At 46.0% G+C, this 11729-nt stretch overlaps 1 long non-coding RNA gene across 1 annotated transcript; it reads left to right on the forward strand.

Moving 5' to 3' along the window:
- The first annotated feature begins 2259 nt into the window (after positions 1-2259).
- Positions 2260-10913, forward strand: LOC109311154. Its single transcript, XR_002101434.1, has 3 exons — positions 2260-2679; positions 4595-4680; positions 9321-10913. It is a non-coding gene; the product is annotated as an uncharacterized LOC109311154 (long non-coding RNA).
- Positions 10914-11729: the final 816 nt, after the last annotated feature.

Raw genomic sequence — 11729 nt, forward strand, 5'->3', positions numbered from 1 at the left:
CCCCCAGTGTGCTTCCAGTGTACCCTCAGTGCCCCCTCTGCACCCCTAAGTGCCCCCCAGCGCACCCTCAGTGTACCCCCAGTGCCACCTCAGTGAGCCCCAGTGCCCCCTCAGTGTGCTTCCAGTGTACCGTCAGTGCACCCCTAAGTGCCCCCCCCACACTTAGAGCCCCCAGTGCACCCTTAGTGCCCGCAGTGCCACCTCAGTGAGCCCCAGGTGCACCCTCCATGCCTCCTCAGTGTCCCCCGGTGCCCCTTCATTGTCCCTCCATGTGCCCTAAGTGCCTCTTCCATGCACTCAGTGCACCCCCGGTTCCCCCTTAGTGTCCCCCCAGTGTCCTCAGCGCATCCCCAGTACCTCTTCTGTGTCCCCTCAGCACGCCCAGCTGCCCCCTCAGTGCCCCTGCAGTGTCCCCGGCTGCCTGTCAGTGCCCCTGCAGTGTCCCCAGCTGCCCCTTCAGTGCCCAGGGCTCTGCCATCCGGGGAGGAGTTCCCCTCCACCCCAGCCTGGGTCCTGGCCCATGAAAGGAGAGTCAGGCCGTGGGCACAGCCTGAGCCAGCGCCCCTCCCCACTCCCCCGGGGGTTTCTGGCTGGATGGGGAGAACCAGGGTGGGCTGCAGGGCTGCCCCATGGAGGCTGGAGCAGGGCATCCAGCGCCAGGGCTGTCGTGCGGAGGGCACGGGACACTCCCGTGGGAAAGCACTGGGATCTTACATAAGGCAGAGGTGTGGCCGGCTTAGTGGTCTGAGCCGAGCCCAGCAAACCCGGCCCTCCCTCCTCTGACACCGGCGCCTTTGACCTTGGCCAAGTCCCTTCGGGGCTGTGCCCCAGCTCTCCCATCTGCTTGGCAGCGCCGGTAATACTAACTCACCTCCCTCGGAGGGGTGTTGTTCAGATTAATTAGTTGACGTCTGTAAGAGCACTTTGAAGCGGCTAAGCACCCGGTATTATTCTGAGCAGAGCGGGCAGGGCTCCAAGTCTGTGGAGCACAGCAGAGGCAGAGCACGCTGGCTGCACCTGACTGCAATGTGTTGAGCTTATTATCCGTGTTTAATGGAGTAAGGCAGGGCGGGGGAAAGGCATTCATAAAACGCAGTGCCAAAAAATGACTCTTCTGAGCACTTTCAATTGAAAAATTGCCACGAGCGGCAGGGAAATAAGTGAGAGAGGGCCCCAAAGTCACCCTAGGCAAATGCTTTACCACCCTCTGAAAGAGACTTGCCACCCCAGCTGAGCTATTACATAATCGTGGCAGCTCTCCAGAGGGAACAGACACAGAACATGCTACATCTGTTTTCAATGTATTTAGCCATTATAAAAAATGTCTATACTTTGTAGTAATCCAGTGGCTAACAGCTTGATAAAACGCAGCTCCAGATCCAACACATTGCGCCATCCTTAGTGATTTCCACATGCCGTTGTGCGGCTGGCCCGGGAATATCCCAGCCCAAATGTCAAGGCGTGGGAATGGCACTGAGAGCAGAGAAGCATTTGGTGATTCGAACAAGGCAACATGCAAGACGTGCGAGATGAGGGGAGTGCAGCTGAGCCAAAAGGGACAGAAATCAGGGCGAGGGGTTGGTTTTGCTGATACCACGGCGAGGTCAAAGGCTGATTGAGTACAGCTTCACTGGCAACGTGAGCAGGACAGTGAGGGCCCCAGAAATCCTCATGCAAAAAAGGAAGGCGAGGCATATTGCTCACAAAGGAAGCTGGGTTGCCCTGGCATCAGTATCTCTGACTCATTTACTGAAGGTGGAAGCAGGACCAAATGTGTATCAATTTATGGTAAGCCCTTTTGGTGGTAGGAGCTCGTATCCAGGGTTCTGACGGGGGGTCAGGACTCGTAGATTTTGGTCCCACTGCTGCCAGAGATTTGCCATGGGACTTTTCGTAAATCACTTAAGCTTTCATGGCACAATTCTCTGCTTAGTTGGGTTTCTTTTATGCTGTTTGGGTACCACATATGGGCCTTAAATTGGGTATGGATGCCTTTGAGGACATCTCTCTTCCACTCAGAGCCCACTGTAGCAGCGGATGGGAGTATGGCTGAAGTCCATTACACTACAGGCAGAGCTGAGGTTGCTGTAGCTCAGGCCTCATCTACGCTAAATAAATAAATAAAAATCAGCCTTCCTATGCTGGTGAAGCCTGTGATATTACACCATTATATGGTACAGGCGTACGGGTAGGTATCCTGAATGGAGAGCATATTCCAGCATGGTTTATTTCCCTTCACTGAACTGCAATAAACATCTGTATGCAAGAAAACTGTGGCTTCGCTAGTGTGTTATGGGGGTGGGGAAGAGGGGCCGGAAATGGTACTGCTTTAACCACACAGGCACAGCAAATTTGGCAAAACTTTTAAGTATACACAAGGCCTTAAGTGGAGAGCCAGGAAGCCCCCTGAAAAGCATCCAAACTCCACAAGTTCAGGAACAAAATAGGCAAGAGCAGGGCCAGCCATGAAAGCATTGCAAATAGCAGGACTTACCTATTTTCGTGGGGTTTGGGGAGGTTTAACTCTTTGATCTCTTTGATTCTCGGATGCAACTGTTATGCAAATGCTAGCAGTGCTTATGGTGGTGTCGCTGCCAAAGCAACCTTTTGATTTCGAGGGCTGGGATCATTTTCCTTGCTGCACGTGGCACAAGTAGAGACAAGCTCACAAGACACAGGGTATATTTATCTAGATAACGTGCTAACAAAACTTGGCACAGAAGGTTTGTCAAAGGTTTCCCTATCTCGTCCTGTGACTCCTGGGACCGTCAGGAGCAGGAGGTCAGCAAGTGCTTTGCTGGTGAACAGAGATAACGTTTTATGCTGGTATAGGTGGCATGTTCGTTTCAAAGTACACCATCATTGGATGAGTGTGTGGTTGCATGAGAAGCCTTAAGGGAGTTTAGTACTGTTGACCTGTGACCTCAGAGGGTGATTCAGTTGACTCTACTCTTGCTAGGCCCCAGGGGTCAGTTTTCTAGAAACTTTAGTTGCAAGACCCCTGTGCTATCCACTGCTTAAACAATGCGCCCATTGTGGTAGCGACTGAGAGCATCAAAACGAAACCGTGCTGTGGGGATCCGGCCTCCTCTGTGTTTCATAGCCCCAGCCTGAAACAGTACGACCCAGCCTAGCATTCATTGCCATGGCCGGCCACTCATTTCAAACATCTTCAGGTCTTGGCCCTTAAGACATGATGTGGCAAACACTTATATGTTTAAGTGCCGAGGTAGTTGCATTGACTTGAAAGGAATTACTCATGTGCTGAGAATTAAGCATGTAGGGCCAGGACCTTCGATTGTAAGCTCTTCAGAGCAGAGATTGTCTTTATTAATGTTTCCCAGGGTGGCACTTAAATACATTCGACAATAACTGTCACAAAAGTGAGGTTGACTCATTGGCTGCTAACTACTACAACCACGATAAATATGTAAAGCAAACTGCATAAATAATGAAAAGTAAAACTCTTTGTGTTAAAGATCTAAGCTGCTTGTTGTGACACTGAGGAGGAAGTTAGAAACGATTTTAACCTACTAGTCTTGTTTCACCATATAAAAGTTTTCTTTATCAAACCATAGGAATAATTAAGGTTCATAGCAGCAGGCTCCTTATGGCAAGGTCCAACTTTTAGAGTCAGGGTTTGCTTTTTTTTTGTGCTTGTTCTGAGTTTTATGTTTAAAGTCAAAATAGATGCAGGCCAATGCATGCACGTGGGCTGTTTGACTTTTGCCTGCTCTGAGAGATATTTAGTGCATTCCTGCAATGGGTGGTGAGCTACAAAGCAGGGTCAGAAGTAATCCCCTATGATTTAGCCCTTTTACTGGGCCTACACTTGCCAAACAATACTCTGTATCAGGATTTACTGATGACCTTAAGGGTGGTTGGCAAAGATCCCCCTAAAAAGAGAGCCCTTCATGAAGTTATTACATTCTTGGGCATCAGGTTCGATTGAGGGAGAATTGAATTACACTTTCCTGTCGAGCTACTGCTTCTGCTTCCATAAACTAAGGCTGATGAGGTTATCAATTTGCTGCCACCGTTTTGTTTGCAGAGCTCCCTCTCCATGGCAGGTTCTTTTATGACACCTCATAGGGACTAAAGCAAAATGGTAAAAGAACTGGCATTATTTTCCGGAGCCATTAAGGGAGAATCTGGCCTTTTGAATGGTAGTTTTAGAGCATTTGAGTATCACAGGATAGCAACAGCTCGTGTCCAATGGGAATTTGTAGTTATTTACAGATACATTAGCAAGGAAGGGCTTGGATATTGTTTTCCAAGGTGTGCATGGGCTGGCTAAAGGAACTGAGTGCATGGAGCTTTCTCCTCCAGAGCAGTTTCCCTCATAATTATGAAAATGGGATTTTTGGGGTGCAACGTTCCTAAAATCATTGGCACTTGTGTCTGATTAGAGAATATGTGGGCAGTACAGAGAGCTAACAGATGGATAGTTGATTCAGGCTTACGATAAGGTTACTGAGGGTGGTTTTGTTTTAAAATGTCTCTTACTTAATATATCCATGAAGGCCAGGCATGTGCCTGTGGCCTGTAATCAAATAGCCAACTCACCCTCTTTCTCTCTCTCTCTCATTTCCAGCAGTCTCGTTTCAGATTACTGGCACCGGAGGTTAAAGAAGAGCCGTGCCTGTACCAGAAGCCCTCTGGAAGCTAAGGTTATCCAGGGTAGGTGGAGTGATATGGACATAGCTAGCTCATAGCACATGATGGACGTAGTCTAGCGACTTTATAATTAACACAGGTTACTTTCCACAAAGGTAAAAGTTCAGGAGGATGTGGGTTGTTCTAGTGTAACACGTTGTTCTCTCTGATCTGGGAGTGTGGAGAAGCTAGGTTTATTCCTCAGCTAGTTTTGAGTCAGAAAGAGCGTCAATTCTGTTCCCAAGACGGGCAGATCTCAGACCTCAGCTCTGGCCTTTGCCGTGAGAAGAATGTCAAAGTGCTGAGGGAGGCAACAGGGAGCTGTCAGCCAGACAATACAGTATCATTTATCAAATACTGACAGCTTTACTTGAGATTGAAGTGCGCAACAGTTAAGCTCCTTGTAGCACTTACTGAACCAATTTTAGGTGTTCAGGATCAGTGTCCTAGGCTGCCTTTCAGAGAGATCTGGGCATGTTATTTCTTAATATTATTGTTATGGGCAAGTCGGCGTGAATCCACACGCACCAAAGGGCAGGATCGAAACAGTTGGCTGGTACAGGTTAACTATGTAGGACATCAGATACTGTTCTTTGTCCAGTAAGGCCTACTTCTGCTGATACGTTGCTCAGTTCAGCTGGTGCATTGCAAGTACTTGCAAAAGCTTGGATTTAACTCATCCAAATGTATCCCCATTAGATACGTGTGGGTTGCTGTTAGCATCTCAATAGCTCAGCTGGCTGTGACACAACATAGGCTCAAAAACGTTATCTGCAAGGTCCAGAAGTCATTTTATTAATGTACGCTCATTCCTTTGGCACTTACCATCTTATTAGCTAGCTCTTTATTAGGCTACAATGGCATAGTTCTAAATGTTACTACTGATGTGTGGTTATTCTTTGATTTAAGGAGCCTATACTTGGTGTCCTGGCTCAGGAAATGGCCCGTCCCCAGTAAAGACCCATGGATTGCTTCTGTACGCAAGATGACTGGGGTATGCAAAGCTGGAATCACTTATTAAAACATACATGAAGCAGAGTCAAGGGAAAGTCATTCTTCTCTTTGTATAAACTTGTTTGCCAGCACTAAATGTGCCAGTGGATGTACGTGTTGGAGAAAACTATTGGGAGGTGGCAACAATGTTGGATGGCATAATTCATAAGAAAAGACTTTTACCAGCTTTCATACTATGTTTAATATAAAACACTGTTGGTTCACCAAGACGTTATATCCTGGCCTTGTGTTGAGAAAACTAAGCCCACATAGGAAAATAGGGATAGAAATCCACACACCATGTGCTGTTTAACTGTGTCACTGCTCTACCTCTCTAGTGTCTTGTGAAAAGTAAATCTAGGCATACACACATGTCCGCAGATGCACACATTTATTAGCAGTGCTTCAGCAACTGGCTTCATTCTCCTTAACTCTCTTGCACCATTGTCTGACAGTATCATCATTACCAGAACCTGAGCCCACTAGTCTCATGTTACAGCTATAGGGGTAATTTAAAAGGATACTCCGTGTCCTCTCTAACGCAGCACTGCTATTGCCTATTCATATTTTGGAGATGGCAGCGGAGTGACAGGACTTACCTGGGTCATTCTGCAACAGACAGGCAGGAAAGGTTGTAGGGGTGGAGAGGGGCAAAGAGCAGTGTGGCCCTGAAAGTTGTCCTGCTCAGGAGAATGAGTTTGCTTCCCCACTGATTGTCCCTAAATAGTCCAGATACCAGGAGTCAGGAGACTCGAATTATATCCTTGGCTCTCCCACTAACGCAATGCTTTTAGAAAGTGTTTTGAGATCTGTAGATAAAAGGTGTCCCCAGGACTTCATAATTTATTTATATTTTACTGGCATCCAAATTCCCCCAGTCAGGATCACTGCCACAGAGTACTTTCAATCTAAGAACAGACTATTATTTCTATTTGACTGTGGTAAGCACAACGACATGCTTGTGTGACAACTGATTTAGCTCCTAGCTTTGAGGCAGGTCTTTATAACTTGGTAATTATGTTTTAAAAAAAAAAGAAAAAGAAAAGAAAATTTTCACTAAGGAACAAATAAAGCCAGGCAGCATGCTCCCCTTCCAGTTAAAGCCAGAATACAGATCACTTACCCCTTGCCCTCCAGACTTCAGACACTGCCTCCTGGACAAGAGTTGCGTGACCTGTATGCTAACAGCATCTGGAACGACTGCTAATCAGTTCAGGGGAACTTGGCCTGTACTGTAAATATCGTTAACATCAATAGCACGTTAAAAGCTATTGGTAATGGCTTGTCGCAAAGGTGAACGGAGAAGCAAATTTGTGAGGGAAACGTGGCATATTGCAGGAGTAGAGGCTTTTGAGATATTATGGGGGGACAGAAAACAACATTTCTAAGGTGAAACTGTCAGAGCCAATTGTAAATGGAGAATTATGTTGGGTATCTGTGCTCTCTCTGTATGAATATTCCTTGGGCAGAATTGCTGCTCATTAATTGAAGGCGGCAACTGTTTTGATGTGCTAGGAGCTACTTCTGAGCACGCACACGGGCGACTGATTTATATGTGCTGTCTGCACACTGGAGGAGGAAAGAAGGATTTACTGGTTCTTAACTTGCTGGTATTTAACATATGCTTGACCCCTCTGGATAACTGTTACAGGAAGAAACCAGTGGGGAAAGGTGCGGCAGTTGTTTTTTTTCTTAACAACAGACTGCCTTCAAACACACAGGGCAAACCAGCTATCTACATAGCAACATTTCCTCAAATGAAAAAAAGTCTCCGGACCTGAATGCCATTGAGCTTCAGAGTAGTCTGGAACCCAGACAGCGCACTGCTCTGTTTCTCTAAAGCAGCCAAACCAACCTCCCCACACGTGAATCCCTGTGAACTTCCAGCTTAGTCACCTCTGTATCCCAAACCAGATGTGCTTTGGAGGGGCGGGTGGGAGAGAAAGGAGGGCATGACTGTCTCTGTAAAATCTTCTGGAATATACTTTAGACAGACCTTGAATAGATTCTGAAGTAGTTGTGGTGGGCCTGTGCGTAGTCAAGATTATATATAGGTTTGCTCATCGCATTCCTCAGATGTGAAACATTATTTGCCAAACTGAGATGTAGATGTAGCAAGTCCTATATTCTAACCTAAGCAGCACCTAAAGGAGTCACAGATCTGCAGCTGAGTTGAACCTACAGTCAGCTGGAACAGAAAGCCAAAAATAAACCTAATATACATTGCCTTACAAAAAGGACTTCATACTGACAGTAGTGTCACCCATTTCACTCCTCTGCTGTTAGGACAGACAGGGGAAGCCATCCCCAAAAGGATGTGCTTTCCCAGATGTGTAGCACACTTTCTGCAATGGGGCTTTACAGAATGTAATGGGGGTTTTTCAGCCCTGCCTACATAAGCAATCTAATAATTTTTGTCTAAGTGAATGGAAATAAGGTGGGATGATGCTGTCTCCCCCACAACTACTGCACCTTTTTAAGTATCAAATAAGCAGGCAAAAGAAATGGAGTGCCAGGAAAAGTGGCATAATGACATCAAAGATAATAAATGTGAAACGTATCATCAAGGTTTAGGATTAAGTTTGCTGTAACACAATGTACATGCATGTCAAGTCACTATGCTTCTTTCACTCTTAGATAGTAACGTTCATGTATGTCCTGGAAAGTGTTGGTACATGTCATTGCTTTACCCTTAAATGCTAACAACTCTCCTTCTTAATTTTCTCATCAAAGATCAGCGCTGACTGAGTTATTCTACCTAGCACTGAGCCACATTTGAAGAGGAGTCAGAATTACCTTTTTAAAATTATTTCTAAGGCATTCATCATTTTGGATTCCAAAATGAATATACTCTTGAGGTTACTCACTACAACCACCTCTGGGGTGGAATATGGCAGCAGTCCTGCAGGGGAGCTCAGATACACATGTGGAAGACACGTTCTGATGAGCTAGCTAGAATAATATGCAGCAGCTTTGCAAAGGGATGATTTGCTGGCACTCCATCTTCAGGGGAATGCACAAATGTGAGAAATCCTGGCACCCTTACTGCTACCCAGGTAGGGATCAACCACTCTATAGGCACACAATTCAATATGCCTATGTTATACAGGAGACTAGATTGTCACAATGGTGCATTCTGGTCTCAGTCTCTGAATCTATAGAATGAAGAACATCCCTGTTCCGTGGAAAACCGGCTATCTGCAGCTGGTACTGATGTGCTCTGTACAGAGCCTTAGTAGATATTTCAGCACAAAGGTTCCCACATGAATTCTTACCTAATGCCAAAACGGCAAACAGAAGTCTTATTTTACAAGCCCAGGCCAAAGACAGCTTCAAGCATGTTGGGCCCCATATATGAAAAACGATTGTTTTATTTCAGATTGTGAAAATAAGTAACCAGCTCTGTCATAAACAGCCAAAGAACAGTGTTTTATTGAGGCCATGTGGTGTCCAGAGTTTTTTCTGTATGATCTGAATTAGCTGCCTGCCGTTGCATAACTAATTCTGTCTCTACCCAGTCGTAGTTTAGGAACAGATACTGTAATGTCCTCGTGGATCTCCAGACTGTTAGTGGGTATCCTTTAACTATGAAGTCGTTGGGAAACTGGTTTTGTCTAATTTTTTATAAATCAGCTTTTAGGTTCCATTTTCTAACGTGTCATGCGCTGGAGGTTTCCCCAGTATCTGTGTACCAGCAAGAAGACTTACAAGAGGCATCACAGATTCAACATCCCCTGACAGCTAGTTCCGATGTTCCTTCTTCCTTTTCTTCTGCCATCATGGAGAAGATGATGAACACATTTGAACTTATAGAGAAATCCTGTACCGTGCAGGGGGAGTTCAGGTCTCTGTTATAAAATCCCCCCCTTTCTGCTTCTGAAAGCAGAAAGGGTCTTTAAGCCTGAAACCAGAAAGTAGGCTCCCAAGAAATACCAAAGAGAAGGGGGTTCCCTATTTCATCAGGGCCATCAAAGAACTTTACACCAAGCTCTGTCCTGGACCCGACTGTAAGACACAAGTGCAGCACGCGCCGGCTATTCTCAGCAGCACACGGCTGGTAGGCAGGCCGAGTGTTACGTAGAGCTTCTAAATAGCCATAATTCCTTCTTAGGTCAATGAAGGCTGCAGGTCCTTGGCACTTCTGCAAATCCAGCTACCACAATAGGGAGGGGAGTTTTCTCGAAGGTCCCAAGTATGTAGGAAGCAGCCAGCTTCCGCTGACTTCTAAAGCCCTTTGCACCTTTGAAAAATCTCCCTCTGGTGCCTAAAATTTGTAGTTAGAAGCCTAAGATTAGTCCCTTCACTTTGAAAGCTTTGCCTTACATCTTTACATCAAAAATTTCTCATCTAAGCAAAGTGTAATCCAGATTAATTTCCACAATGCTGATCACTGGCTCCTCTTAGCCATGGAGCCAAACTTTGCTGATAGTAATGTATCTGTCACCACTAATTTACAGTTATGTAACAGTAGCATGATTTAAAAGATATAATCCTTTTAATAGGATACAGGAGGATGGAAATCAACAGTTGTCTGGCCGGGCTACCAAACTTGGCAGACAAGTTGTTTTCCTGCCTGAAGAAGCCAGTTTATGTAGAATTCAGACAATTGTCTACTATGATCATTCAAATCTAATCATGGCTTTCTGGACCTTGTATAGAAAGGTGTGGCTCTGCACCACATACTGTGTTTACCAGCCTGTGTGTGTACACTTATGTACTTCTGTCATGTGGCAGGATAGGACTGAGCAGAAGTACAGAGCATGGTATTTTGTAACAGTGTGCAGGAAGGGCCTTTCTGACAGACCACACCTCTTCTCTAGGGCCTGCCAAATCATCTGCACAAAAGATGGCCTATTAAAAGAACTCTGGAAGAGAAAACCATGTCTGTTAAGAATGAATAAACTGGGAGCAATGGTTAGGTAGGCTGAAACTCAGACCTGGGGAGCTGCTCCTTAAGTCCCCGAATAAATGTCTCATTTCAATGCTCCTCTCCAGATTACACAATTTAACTTGCAGGATTGTGAACAGGCCAAGTCCTCAGATGATGGAGATGAGTATAATGTAGCTCTGCTGACATCAGAGCCATGACAGTCCGCCCCAGCCAAGGGTGCGGCTGGCAGACTCGGCCGGGATGTGGGACTGAAGAACAAACACTCTAGTGACGAGCTGGTTCATATTCATTTGCTGCTTCTCCTGAAGGGCTTCTGATTAAAATAAACTGTTTCCATGTGGATATATTCATAGGGATTCCCACCTCTGTCCTTTTCACACACATGCACTTGAGTGAGTACGTGCTGTCCAGGCACACACTGAGTTTGGCATAGGCTAAAGGGTAAAAATAAAAAATCTTGGAGACCCCTGTGCTATGTTGCTGGCAGGGTAACACTAAATAAGGAATATGGGAAGGGTTGCAAGCCCTGTAGCCCACTTCCCAGATCGGATGTTTGCTATTTCCACTCGGGTGTTTCAGCAGCGGCTTCTTGAAGCTTTCTAATGGCACGTCCTCCTTGTGTTTAATGGTGACCGGGAGCCGCAGTTCCATTCAAGACAGCTCAAGTAGCTGCTTTCCTATCTGAGCATCTCCCCTTTTTGGGTCCGACAAGCAGGTGCTATGAGCCAGTATCGCTCGAACGCTAGCTATTCTGCAGACTTGTAATAGTTTAGGTCTTCTAGTTCTCTTGACTCTTTCAAAAGACTGTTTTGGGGGCTCTGACCATTCCCACACTGCATCACTGAGTATATCTTCATGGTAGGTTCTAGTAGGGAGACACCCAGTGTAGCTTTAAAATAAGAGGCAGTCCAAACACAGCAGCACGGAGCTCTGTGCAGGCACATCTACTAGGCTAATTGTTCGATATCCCAGTCTGCAGTGCACATGTACCCACTATGAGGCAAGTGTCTCAAGCGGTCACCACGACAGGTGTGCACAGACTCTGCAAAAGTCATCAGCCAGCTTTATAAATGCCTGGACTTCTTTCATATCCTTTGATCTGGACATCTTCCAACTGGATCTCAGGTTCTCAGCATCTAGCCAGAGTATGAATCCTTCAGAAGCCACCAGATAGCTAATTCGGAGGGCT

This window comes from Crocodylus porosus, unplaced genomic scaffold, assembly GCF_001723895.1.
Source record: "Crocodylus porosus isolate Cpor-Errol unplaced genomic scaffold, CroPor_comp1, whole genome shotgun sequence".
Taxonomy (NCBI): domain Eukaryota; kingdom Metazoa; phylum Chordata; order Crocodylia; family Crocodylidae; genus Crocodylus; species Crocodylus porosus.